At 40.8% G+C, this 14075-nt stretch overlaps 1 pseudogene; it reads left to right on the top strand.

Moving 5' to 3' along the window:
- Positions 1-7024: 7024 nt before the first annotated feature.
- Positions 7025-12920, top strand: LOC117953643 (annotated as a pseudogene).
- The last annotated feature ends 1155 nt before the right edge of the window (positions 12921-14075 follow it).

Genomic DNA, 14075 nt, shown 5'->3' with positions numbered 1-14075 from the left:
ACTTAAGTGGAAGTACTAGAGTATTCAATATTTTTTGTATTAAGCATTACAAGTAGTTTATTTTAAAATATACTGAAAGTAAAAGGGCACATATTGTGTCATGTAGTTTTTAAGTTATTAAAGAAAGCAGTCACAAGTTTGAATATCATTATTTTATATTATTTCAACACTTTCAATTCCTTTTGGTCTTTAGCAGGACAGGATTGTCATGCATGTCATGAACTGCGGGTAGCTAGCTAGCTAGCGCTTATTGATAGCTCAAGCTGATGTGCCATTTTGTATTATATTTATAGCATACCTTGATATGTTTCTTCAACTTTGATTTTTGAAGGCCAATTATTTTGCAATCTTTCAGGTCGGCAGAGTAGGCACTTCACTTCAATTCAATTTTATTTATAGTATCAATTCATAACAAGAGTTATCTTAAGACACTTTACAGATAGACCACACTCCAGAATTTACAAGGACCCAACAGTTCTAGTAGTCTCCTCCAGAGCAAGCAACAGTGCGACAGTGGCGAGGAAAAACTTCCTTTTAGGCAGAAACCTCGGTCAGACCCAGGCTCTTGGTAGGCAATGTCTGACGGGCCGGTTGGGGTTAAAATAAAGAGTGGAAATAACAAAAAGAGAAAAAATAGTAGTTTGTAGCAGTTCTTTGTAGTAGTTCATGGCATAGCAGGGCACTGTGCGGCATTACAAGGCACAGCAGGACGTAGCCTGGCACCGCAGAGTGTAGCAGATGAACATGGCATCACAGAACATTGAGCGGGACCATGGCGACAGCTGCTACCATGATTTTGGAGCCTCCCTGATCCGAGGGAACATGCTGGGGAAAAAAGAACATAAGGACTCCGGGGAATGAATCCCCAGAGCTAGGTTAGTAAAGAGCATTTCTGGGACATGGATGCACATAAATACTTCACTTCATTCTATGTGAATTCTATCGTTCACTCCGACAAATGAAACATGGAATCCAAGTAGGGCCAGGAGTGGTCTCCTTACTCACCCTAACCGCCACGATCACTCAAAGTTGAAGGTGCTGTTTCTAGGTCTTCCATCTCAAAACAAACTAACAAAGCTCAAGGGTTCTCAATGCAGGCAGGCAGCAGAGCAAAAGCCAGAATGGGAGACAGCGTGATCGCTTGATTTTCTCAATGATGAGCCAGCTTCATCAAACCTGGTGACAGAGCCATCTACCGCTCTGGCAGTGATAATGTAGGTTTGGAGTGATTCGTAACATTTTTATATTGTAACAATGCAGTACATAAAAAATGTATCGAGTAAAAGTATTAGCACCGAAAATATGTACTAAAGTAAAAGTGGAAGTAGGAGAAAAAAATAATACTCCAGTAGAATACAGATACAGCCTTTTAGTACTTGTTACTATACATCTCTGCTCTTGTCTGCAAGTCTCCCTGATAGAGCTCCAGCCAGCTCTGTAAAGGTGGACAGGCTGGGCGGCAAGCCAGTGACCCTGGCAGGCACCTGTGCTGTCACGGCCGACTGTGAAGCTTCTAAACTCTGAACCAAATTTGCAATTAAGCATATATTTTTACTATACTATATATATATATTATAAATAGTATTTTTCTTGCATAAAAGTCTCAGAAGCGAATATAGTGAGGAAATATTAGACAAACCATGTATAAAGTTTCCAGTTGTTGGCCACAACAGCAATCCCTGGTTGTTGTGATTGTTTCAGTGCTTTGCACACCAACACATTTAACTTTGAATTTTGTAGCCCACAGCTAAGCACCTGCACCTGAGGCCTGTGCTACGAATCAAGATCAACATGCCCTTGATTAATTTCAGTTACCCGGCTTCACCTAACCTAACAACCGCAGTCCTGCATAAGCTGTGTCACAACGGTGGTTAACAACTAGTTGAATCAACCCGGGGTTTCCCAATTCAGCGACCTACTCGTTCACATAAAAGAGGCGATGTTTGCTCAGCATGACCAATCGCAAACATCAACCAGAAGAGCAAAATATAATTCTGCATAAATATGAAGAATACAGACTAGGGCTGCACGATTAAGGCCAAAATGATAATCACGATTATTTTGATCAAAATTTTGATCGCGATTATTCTCAAGATTATTTGTTTATTTTAACCCATACAAATTTTATCGTCACATAGGCTGTTTATAACTGCGAGAGGGAGTGTGGTGGACGCTACTCACAGAGAGACGGCTGACTCATTATGAACGGGTCCAGCACGGGTCGAATGGCGCATACACACATCGTGTGTATGAAACATCTGTATCTTCACTGCGCTGCATTTTTATGAACTATGATATTCTCGCAATGGGTCACATCTCTGGCCCAGGTCCAGGTCCAGCAGCTGCGTCTCACACGCCATACTCTACCAACTGAAGTTAGATGCATTCAATAACTTCTTCTGTTCTTTGCCGTGGCGGCCGCAATAGCAGTTACCAGCTGGTACAAATACAGGTTTGCCCCTCATAGATACAGCTGTGTTAATAAAAAAATAAAACAGTGGCAAACGTCAGAAGTGTGGACCGGGCCGCTGTGTGGCGGGGGCAGAGTAAAAGGAGAGAGAGCAGAGGAGAGATTCAACACAGGCACGGTTTTACAGACGAAATGGGTCATGTAACGCAAAATTAAACTATATCCATATAATAACATTGCAGCGGATGCGAGGACATTAGCACCAGTGCAACAGCTAACAGACGCTACTAGCACCGACTAGCACTGCTCACTGCTGTTGTCTGAAAAACAACAAACGGCACAAATACTGCGTTTACTGGTAAACTAGTCAACTTTAGGACTGATGTATAACCGACTGCTGTCTCTTGAGTTTTCCTCCCGTTACTTTGTTCTGTGTGACTGTCTACATCTAGAAACTAAGCTGCACGAGGTGCTGGGAACTACTCCCACTGACCCATGAGCAGACAGCTTTACGGCGCGTTCTATGAAATGACGGAGCGTTCTATGAAATGACGCTTTAAAAAAATAATCCCTCGATCACGCAAATTTGATCGTGGAACGTCAGAATCGCGATCGCGATAAAAATGTGATCAATTGTGCAGCCCTAATACAGACATGGTTTTACAAGCAAAATGCAATACAGTTGCTGCTTCCCAAAACAGGAAGGCAAGCCGGCAAAAAAAGATGACACTGTAAGTGTGTAAATCACAATGCATTGGGGTTGCTGGCTCCTTGTAACTGGCTCCTTGTAACTGTGCATTTGTGCGGCACTCAGACACTGCAAATTGTCACTAATGATAAGGGAACTCCCTGCTGAGTTCACTGATACCGCACACAAAGGTCTACCTTAAACGGTTCAAATGTTATGGAGGGGGCGTGGACGGAGTATGTGGGTGTGGTTCAAGTATAGGGGGCGGCTCAGTCTTTTACGTGGATGACACATTATAGTTATTTTCATATAAATTGGATGATGTTTGTCATATAAGGCATACAAGGCTTTCCTATTGCCAGCAGGGGGCGCTTTGACCAAAAGTCAATTTTGGCCTTTAAATGTTCTCAGGCCTGGTAGCGTGACACACAAGATGTGACTCAAAGTGCCAATTACCAAGCAAGAGTGAGAACGGGTTGACGTCACACGTATGTGGCCATATTTAATTTCTTTCTTTAACGAAACGTGTGTGACTTGAACATCTCACATTTACCAACAGAACAAACAGAGAAAGACCGTGCGAAATACGTCAGACCATCCTGCCAACCTTTATACATTTTTATAACAATGTACGCTGTATTGATTTTTCAGTCTAAAGCGGCTGCTGTTTCATTCCCGTTGGCTTTCTGCAGCGGGCAGGGCGGCTGAGTTTCCCCCGTGACTTACACTCACACACACGGTGGATGCAGGAAAAACGGGAGTGGCAACAGGAAGTAGGACTAAAAGTCAGTGTGCTCAGTGTTGACAAGTCCGCTTATTATAAGCAACTTTGGGCTTTTTTTCTGTAAAGTCGCTTACAAATATTGATAGTCGCATTGATAGTCACTGGTCGTTTTTTGGGGCTTTTTACTAAAGTGTAGTTGCTTATTTGGACTGTTTCCCAGCTCTGTAATAAGTTGTCAAGCAGGTATTTTCTACATGTTATTTACGTAGGAGTTTGTCTTGCCCGTTCCCTCGGTTCCTCCCCTTTCCACATACACACTCTAGACAGCAGAGTTCTCCCCGCCCACTTCCTGCTTCTAATTGGCCCTGAACCCAGATGGGAATGATTATTAGCCATTTAGAGGCTGAGCAGGGCAATCAGTTTTTTTCTGGTTAGGAAAATGCGCGAGTAGCGACTGATGGTGACTGGACTGCAGGAGAGCTTTTGGAGGAATAAATGCCCAGGAAAAAGTGGTATAAATACAGGCAGAAATATAACAAAGACTGGGAGAAAGAGAAAGGAGTAAAAGAATAGATTCATTCCGTCGTGGAGAACAACTCAAAATCACTGGGAAAAAGTGTCTACATTTGATATCCTATCAGTTTTCTAATGTTAAATTATGTTAAAAGGTGGTTAAACTCCCTCTTGTTGTCATTTTCCTGAAGCTCGGGGTGAAGAAAAATAAAGTGTACCATGTGTACAGTTTAACAATCTGTCCACATGGATGGAAATTGACAATCTGTAGCCTCAGTTTACAATCCGTCCCCACTGATTGTAAAACCGTGCACACAGGTTATTTATTTTTCTCTTCCAGGATTTTAGGGGGGCTCCGTAGAAAAAGTCGCTTGTTTTTACAGAACTGGTTGCTTATTTGTTTCGCGAGATCTGGGAACACTGAATGTGCTAAACTTTAATGAACTCCCGGAGATTACACCAGATTGACTTTAAATTCGGTCTCATCTAAAGACCTTAACGATGAAAAGGTGTGGCAGTGGCGTGGCAACCATTTTGGGCATTTATCGATGAACAAAGAAGTAACTAGTGTACATACAAATATCAGGAACAGTCCAAGAATAAAGGAAAATCAAAAAACAGGAACACAAAAACTGGAGCACAGAGACAGGGAATAACACAGGAAAATACCGATTGGGAAGCGTCCAAAGCTGACTGGAACAAACAAACAAGTTACCATCTGATGTATCCTCGGTAAAATGGGCGTGTCGCGATCACATCCAGGGATTTTAACTGTTCTTGGCAAAATGCTAACTTGTGTATTGGGTCAGTACTTTGGCCACCAAACATGACGTTTCACAAGAACACAAGTCCATAGAAGAACACAGATTGAGAAACGCCCATGAGGTAGTCATAGGAGCGGGAAAAAAAACAGAAAGTAAAACTAAAAACAAGACAGCACAGAAAACCAGACTTTCAAAATAAAACAGGAAACAGAACATACAGACACTCACAAGGGAACACAAGACAAAAACTACAACACAAGACCAAGGAGGAAACGAGGACTAAAATATATATATACAAGACCGAAAACTAACGCAAGTATAAAAAAAAACCAAAAAAAAAAAAACACAACATACTTAAACAAAGCATCTGTAAACATTTCATAGTCTGCCTAACACAGTTAATAAACCAACCCTGTTTCAAACATGAAAAAAGAAACTCCGCTTATTGATCAAATTTGCGAAAAAGTTGCGGTGATTGGTCAAAATTGCTAAATCGTACCAAAGTTACGGTGATTTGTTGAATTTGTGTGAATTAGCACAATTGCAACATTGCAAAATCCTGGAGGGACTGCCTAATAATCCTAAGAAAACAAAAGGGTTCCACAAGCCCTGCTGTGTGTTCTATTGTCAGGTTGCTTAAACAAGTCCCTTAAGACTCTCCAGCTGATCCAGAATTCTGCAGCGCATGTTCTGACAAAAACTGAGAGAATAGTTCATATTTCTCCCGTATTAGCTTCTCTGCATTGGCTTCCTGTAAAACCCAGGATTGAATTTAAAATCCTCGGGAGCTACAAAGCTCTAAATGGTCTAGCATCATAGTCTTGAAGAGCTCATAGTACTTTATTACTCATAGTACGCTCCCAGAATTCAGAGTTACTTGTGGTTCCTTGAGTCTCTAAAAGTAGAATGGGATCCAGAGCCTTCAGCTATCAGGCTCTTCTTCTGTGGAATCAGCTTCCAGTCTGGGAGACAGACACTGTCACCACATTTAAGAGTAAACTTAAAACTCTTTGATAAAGCTTATAGTTAGGGAATGATGAGTTGCAGTGTTTTTCAGTGCCTAGACCGGCGGGGGAGGGTATATAGCTACAGACACGGCAACCTTTCTCTTCTCTGCTTCTCTTCATAGTCGTCAGATACATTTATTATAGAACTGGCTTTTTTATAGAACTGGCTTACGTTTGCATGGAACCACCTCTTAATTATGCTGTTATAGTTTTAGACTGCCTGGGGACTTCCTTCCTTTGAGAAGCTGAGCTCCTCTGTCCTCTCCCTTTCCATCCGTTTGCATCCATGTCCCAGAAATACTTGTTACTAACATAGCTCTGGGGAGCTTATAACCCGGAGCCATATGTTTTTTTTTTTGCCCAGCAGTTTTCCTCGGATAAGTATGGCACCTAAATCATGGTTGCAGATGTCACCATGGTCCTGCTCTGCAGTGCCCTGCTGCGTCCTGCTAAGCCCTGCTATACCCTGCAGTGCCCTGCTACACCCTGTAACACACTGCAGTGCCCTGCTACTCCAAGAACTACTAAACTGATACTAGTATTACTACTACTATTTCTAGTCCTAGTTCCATTATCTTTATTGTTATTATTATTGCCACTGTTCATCACACCCCCATCTGGCACCGTCAGACACTGCCTACCAAGAGCCGGTGTCTGTCTGAGATTTCTCCCTGAAAGAAATTTTTCCTCACCACCCGAGGTTTCTCCCTTAAAGGGAGTTTGTCCTCGCTCCTAAATGCTTGCTCTTGGGGGAATTACTAGAATTGTTGGGTCTTTGTAAATTATACAGTGTGGTCTAGATTTACTCTGTCTGTAAAGTGTGATGAAATAACTCTTGTTGATTTGACACTATAAATTTGATTTAATTGTTCAGGCCAGGGCTGTAGATTCAACCAAGTCAACAAAGATACTAATCTTAGTGAAGCTAGCATTTTTTGTAAAACTTTGATCAGCTAAAATCCGCTTAAACTTAAAATGGTGTAGAATTTACTGACGTAAATGATGAGTTAGCTGCCCATATTGGCTCCAATCCAATCGGGCCATCCCTTAGAATATAATGTGACTGTTTATTGTATTGTTAATTTATTCTCTTAAAATCCCATTGCAACCCTGTGAAAGAAAAGAACAATAGTTTCAGAAGAGATGTCATCCCAAGTTCGACTGAGGCTGCTGCCGAGAACCAGATGCATGTTTGATGAGCCGCTTCTGGTGAAGGTGACCGGGCTGAGGGCGAGACAGGTGGTCAAGATGAGAGCCAGAGCCACTGACGACAAGGGGTTGATGTTCAGCTCTTCGGCCACCTACAAGGCTGATGAGAGTGGGGAGATCAACCTGGAGAGAGATCCCTCTCTCAGCGGGAGCTACGTCGGGCTGGAACCCATGGGTCTGCTGTGGTCCATGAGGGCAGACACCTTGCACAAAAGGTTTCAAATAAAAAATTCACTAAACCCTCATGTGGTGAATTTATCTGTGCATGAGGAGTAGGAGGGGGAGAGCAGGATGCTGGCAGAGGCGACCAATGAGAGGCTTCTGATTGGAGACGGAGTTAGCCGACTCCCCATCAAAGAGGGGAATATCTGTGGAGTTCTGTTCACTCCCCCAGGTTGGTTGCTTTGTTGTTTTATTATTGTATTTTTAATTATTGTGTTTTGTTTTATCATTAATTACCTTGTAAGTAGAAAGCATAATGCTAATGTTAGTCATATAGCTTTATAGCCACAGATTTAGATACTTTACTTTTTATCTGTCCACGGTCCAAAGAATTATTATTGAGCACCCTTCCAACTCCCTTTTCAACAACCCCCCATCACTAAGAAGGCTGAGAGCTATTTAAGGAGAATTCCGGTAAATGTTTATGTTAATCTTGATCACTATAACTATGCGTGTACTTTGAGTGAGAAAAACCCAACCTGAATCGGTGCAGGCAACACAGAGTATCTGCAGCCCTGTGTGCGAGCTTCCACTGAGTTAAAACTGCAGTTGACTGGACAAGTACCTTTGTGCCTCTTAACAGACAAATTAAAATGTCTGTGCATAATGAACAGGGCCCTTACGTGACAAGAATATGCGTTTTCAACCCATGCGTTGTTTAAATTCACCTACCCTGTCTCTATCCTTCCGGTAGCTAGCTCGCTCTGTTAGCTGCTAGCTGTTAGCTACTTCCGTGATAATCATCATACAGCAGTTCCGTGTGTATTTCTTGCTAGTCCATATAGTGTATGATTGATCTGGTGTTGGTAAATAGAAGACATGGCAGTGTTGATTTAAATGGTAGTTCCGTTAGCTGCGCTAGCAGGCCCGAACCGCTTCATTGCTTTTGATTTTTCCCCACCTTCGTCGCCTACCGCTCCCAAAGAATTAAAGTGAGCATCTGGTGGTCTGGCTATGTCCTGGCAGAGGACGGGTCACGCCTTCTTGACAAAAACTTTATTCCCCCTCAAAAATAGGAAATTAAGCACTGTAGTGATTATAACCATATCAGTAACTATGTAACTACATGGAAACAGGCCACATGCTGTGACTTGCAAAGTGATAGAGTTAGAGAAGGCTAGCTGTAGTCTTACGCTGTAGTCCCGGTGTAGCAGGAAAAGGTCAACAGTATACAGATTGCTCTGAGAAGCAAAGATGCTGCTAGCGCGGCTGAGGGAACTGCCACACAAATCGACAAGCCTACTCACCAACACCTAATTGATCACACACAAAATGGATGAGCTTCAAATACACACTGAACTGCTGCGTGATGATTATCACAGAAGCCTGGCTGAACATCACAGACGTCAGCTAACAGGGCGAGCTAGCTACCGGCAGGATAGAGACGGGGTAGGAGAGTTTAAACAATGTCTGAGTTGAAAACGCATATTGTTGTCACGTAAAGGCCCTGCTCATGTTGCACAGATATTTTACTTGCATTTTGTGTCTATTAAGAGGCAAAAAGGCACTCTAAAACTTGCCCTGACAACCTTATCAAAACAGGTTCTCCTAATGTGCTTGTACTGTATAATTTGCACATCTCTTTACACTGGTTTTATAATACTTTTCTACATGTTTTTATGCCACTCATGCTAGCATTATTTTATCTATTTATTGTAAAGTTATGGGTTTGCACGCTGCAATCCCTATGCAACAATGTAACCTCAACATGACATCTGCCACTCTAGCCTCCTGGACTGTCATCCAGGTATGTGGTGAGCAGTGTGCCCTCTTTTTTTATCTGCCTGTGTCAAGTGTGATTCCGTGTGGGAAACCGTATGTGTATATATTTGCTCTATGTTTTGGTTGTAGCTTGTTAATGTCCTGTCATGAGCACACTGAAGCCAATCCCTAGCAACTTGCACAGAGTTTTAAGGCAATAACGTATTAAATCTTGAATCTTGTTGTTGTTGTCTTGTAGGGTTGCACAATATATTGTTTTTTTATCGTTATTGCAATATCATCTGTTGCAATATACAAATCTCCAAGGGCTGGGACATATTGCAAAAGACACTTAGATGTTTTTGGTTAGCTGAAAGAAAATATCAGTAGAAAACTACACTTTTAACCGTCCATTCTTGTTTTAGCTATGTCTTTTAAATTCAATTCAATGTTCAATTTGTTCAAAGAAGAAAGTTAGAAATAATTTACTTTCATTTTAAAAAGAAAATTTGAAATCAACAAGCACATTGTTGTAATAAAGCAGTACACTAATATCTGTTTATTTATTGCAAGTATTATCGTTATCGCTATATTCAGCAACGCTATCGCATATTTTACACACATCATGCAGCCCTACTGTCTTGTTATATATTGTTATGTAGTGCACTGTCTGAGTCAAAGTGTATGATTGATAATTTCATGAGTTTGTATGCAGATGTTGTCAGCGCTTCTCGCCCCAGATTTTTTTTTTTTAAGTTTATCTTATCTTAAGTTTGAGTCAAACTAAAAATAGCTGGACTCTAGACTTTTCTGTAATGCACCTGCATAGTCTCTTTTCTGATAACTTTGTCTATCAAACTCCACACCCCAAGATTGTAATGTAGGCTTTAAAGTTGCAAAAAATTGTATAAGTTAAATAAAGTATCTAAACCCAAGCTACAATGTCAGCATGAGGGTTATCACCTCCAACTTTAGAAAGTGCCCTCCAGAACCAAAGAAGACTTTAGCTGTTTTTACAGACCGGGTAGTATTCTCCTAACCAGTCAACTCATTGAAATAAACATGTGTTACTGTATGTAATATGTTGATAATTTCGCTCCCGTATATGTCTTCTGATCCAGGAAGAGGTCCATTCCCTGCGGTGTTGGATTTGTACGTTTTAGGAGAAGGTTTGTCAGAGAAAAGGGCTTCTCTGCTTGCGAGTAGAGGATTTGTGGTCCTGACTGTAGTGGCATATGGTTATGATGACATGCCCAAGAAGATCCAAGAGGTCCATCTGGATTATTTCGAGGAAGCAATAAAGCTTTTAAAAAAGCAAGATAAGGTGAGTTCTCTAAATTTCAAAGAATTATTGGGATGTGGGGATGTCTGTATGTATTATTTGTTTGTTCCAATACCACTTTTCTCACACAATACCGATTCCAATAAATAAACTTGCAAATCATCTAATACAGAGTCCCAATCCGATACCAGTGTCTACTATTTGTGATATTAATATTATTTTGTAACAGCTGTTCAGCTCAGGTGTAAAACATGAACCAATACATGCAGCGAATATATTCCATAAAACGTTTTCAACTTTTGTTCAGTCATAACGGAAAAATAACCCTACTTTAAGTCAGATATGGCAAAAGTACTCACTTCCCGTACTCAAGTAGAAGTACAGTTACTCGTGTTAAAAAATACTGGTAAAAGTAGAAGTACTGATTCAACTTTTTTACTCAAGTAAAAGTAACAAAGTACAGGCTTGGAAATTTACTTAAAGTATAAAAGTAAATTAGCCTTGCGAACGACAAAGATTTTTCGAGTGCAAGCTGAGGAACTTTAGTGGACATGGAAAAAGGCTTGTAATATGCCATTGCCTACATTTTAAAAGCCTGCCAACAGGCCAAAAAAATTACATACAGTATATGATTATATATATTGTGACAGAGACTGGGACTCCAGGTTAATAAGATTCAGACTGAGCAGCAAGATAGGAATTCAGTTCCAGATCTAATTTCTCTCTTTTAATCTTCCCCTTAATATTTAAAGGAATCTACATTTATGTGTATGTGCTCAAATATGGCTTCTGGAAAGAAAATAAAGGATAAAATATAAATTACTAAACAGACATATATTAATTTCCTTTCTCTCACTTTTTTCTGTTTGGCGTTTGCCTGCTCGTGATATGAGGAGTGTTATTCTCCAACATGACGATCTTCTGTATAAAACTAAAGTAACGAGTCAATTCTTTTAAATGTAAGGAGTAGAAAGTACCAATTTTTTGATAAAATGTAGTAAGGAGTAAAAGTTAAAAGTTGACCAAAAATAAACAGTAAAGTAAAAATATATGAAAAATTGACTTAAGTACAGTAGAGGCTACCTTGCGGGCGGCTCTACAATGCGCACATACAAGGAGAAGATCAGACAGGGGAACACATACAGGGAGCAGAACAGACAGCAGAGCACATACAAAGAGCAGATCAGACTGCAGAGCACATACAAGGAGCAGATAAGACAGGGAGCACATACAAGGAGCAGATCACACAGGGGAACAGCATTGCACACAAAATGCCAAAGCGTAAGTTCAGTTTCACAGTTGAACTGCAAAAAAAAACTTTCCAGTTACCGTCCCGGTTGGGACCAGTGGGAGGCAAAGTGCACCGTGTGCAAAGCTAGCACATATGTTTCAGTGTCTAATAAAGGTGCTGGACATCTCAAAGCACCAAAAAACCTTATCTTATTACCCTAAAAAGGTTTTAAGAGATATTTAGTTGAATCTGGATTTGAAGCTGACACAGAATAGATCATATTTATTCATATTTATTTATTTGAAAAGAGATATTTTTGTTTATTACATAAGTTATTTTTATACAATTGAGGCATAATAAAGCATTTTTATTAACCTCTGAGAAGCCTGTCTGAATTTGTGTTTCGAGGCTGGGTCAACTGTCCTCTTTTTTTGGAAATCAAATTATGGTCACCCTAATAAAAGTACACTTTGCAACTTGTAATTTTCGCTTTTTTCCAAAGGTGGGCAGTAAAGGAGTTGGTGTATTATCATTTTCCAAAACTGGAGATGTTGCACTATCAATCGCCTCTTACCTGCCAGGTGTTAAGGCCACAGTGTGCATCAACGGCTGCTGTGCAAATACAGTTTTACCCCTCTACTATAACAAGAGACAAATCCTCTCTGCGCTAATGTTGGACATCAGCAAGATGGTTCCCACTGAGTCAGGAGCCTTTATGGGCAAGAATGTATTGCATAATCCACTGGCAGAGGAGAACAAGGCCACCCTGGTCCCTATTGAACAAGCCAAGGGATGTTTCCTCTTTGTGGCTTCAGAGGACGACCTCAACTGGGACAGCAAGGCTTACATGGACCAGATGGTGGAGAGACTACAGCATCATGGTAAGGACAACTTCGAGAGTGTGTCTTACCCTGGAGCCGGACATTATCTAGAGCCGCCATACGGTCCCTACTGCCCTTCTAGTTTTCATGGGGTTGCAGGCAAGCCAGTCCTGTGGGGGGGTGAGCCCAGGTCCCATGCAGCAGCTGAAGTCCACCTGTGGAAGAAGATCCAGGAATTCTTCAGAACTCACCTCAGCTGTGGTGCTACACAGAATAAAGCCAGATTATAGACACAAATACTGTTGAAGTTAATTTTTTTTATGTATTTAGTTTTACAATTAACAATCTGTTTGTCTAGGAGGATGTAAAAGTAAGTTTTTGTCTTCCCGTTTGTAAGGATTATATAAATGTAAGTTCACGAAAGGCAGACTGTAGCGTATCATCCGCTCTGTTGAGAAGGTGATTGGCTGCAATCTGCCTGCCCTGTACGTGTCGAGGACACTAAGGCCCCCCCTCCCCAACACACAGTGCACTATATGCTAAAATGTCATACTACTTTTACCTTCCTCAACATCTTTGATCATCTGCATTAAACCCTAGAAGCCTTTTCTTACTGTTATATTGTCCAGATTTGTTTATTCACGCTATTGTTTCTTTTACATTTATTTACTTTTAATATGTTTATGTTTAAGGACCAGCATCCTCCAAGGCAAATTGCTTGTAATTGGTACTTGGCAATAAATCTGTTTCTGTTTCTTACTTTCTGATTGGAAAGACTTAATAATGCCATGTTCAACGTGTTAAAAACGTTTTTTTTCCACAACCACCACTGCTTACTGCTCTTGTATTTACTCCACACATTTTAAGAACACTTAATGTGAATGTGTGAAGCTTTTATTGGTTCATAAATGTTTCAACCTTCCCTTTAGACTCACTATGCAACGCTCAGTAGCTGAGCTTGAGTCATCTCAAAACAGACAATGGCAAAACGGAGTAGAGGGAACAAAAAAAAAAAAAGGAAATGAGAGGCGAGGAACAAAACATTAAATATTGCTAACTATATTGCATCCTGATCTTTCTATCCTGCTCGCTATTCAGAGACAAAAGATGACACTATATTGTTTGCAGCAGGTTTGCTACAGTGCAGGCCCGTCAAGAAAGCAGCACCAGCCTTAATCTGCCTTCTCCATTTATTGAGCAGCATTGTTAAAAAGCTCCTTCTCTGCCTGTCCTTTATTCTTCCTGCTTATGGATCTGGCTGCTCCCTTTCTTACATTTCAGTTCCACAGAGCTTTCCTCAGCCTCTGGCTTTTGAGAGGCAGGGTATTATTTGTTCCACTACAATATGTGCTCTGAGAGATGTACTGTACAAGCATCACAAGCTTTATTTTTCTGTTCTATCAAGGACATGTCCACTGCACTCAGAGACTTATGGACCTTCTAGCAGCATGCGTTTTGTTTCTACAGCTGACTTCAGATAGAGTTGCATGTTATAACCTAAAA

The sequence above is a fragment of the Etheostoma cragini genome, chromosome 12, assembly GCF_013103735.1.
Source record: "Etheostoma cragini isolate CJK2018 chromosome 12, CSU_Ecrag_1.0, whole genome shotgun sequence".
Taxonomy (NCBI): Eukaryota; Metazoa; Chordata; class Actinopteri; order Perciformes; family Percidae; genus Etheostoma; species Etheostoma cragini.
The sequence above is the reverse complement of the archived record's forward strand: the minus strand, read 5'-3'. Positions and strand labels throughout refer to the sequence as shown.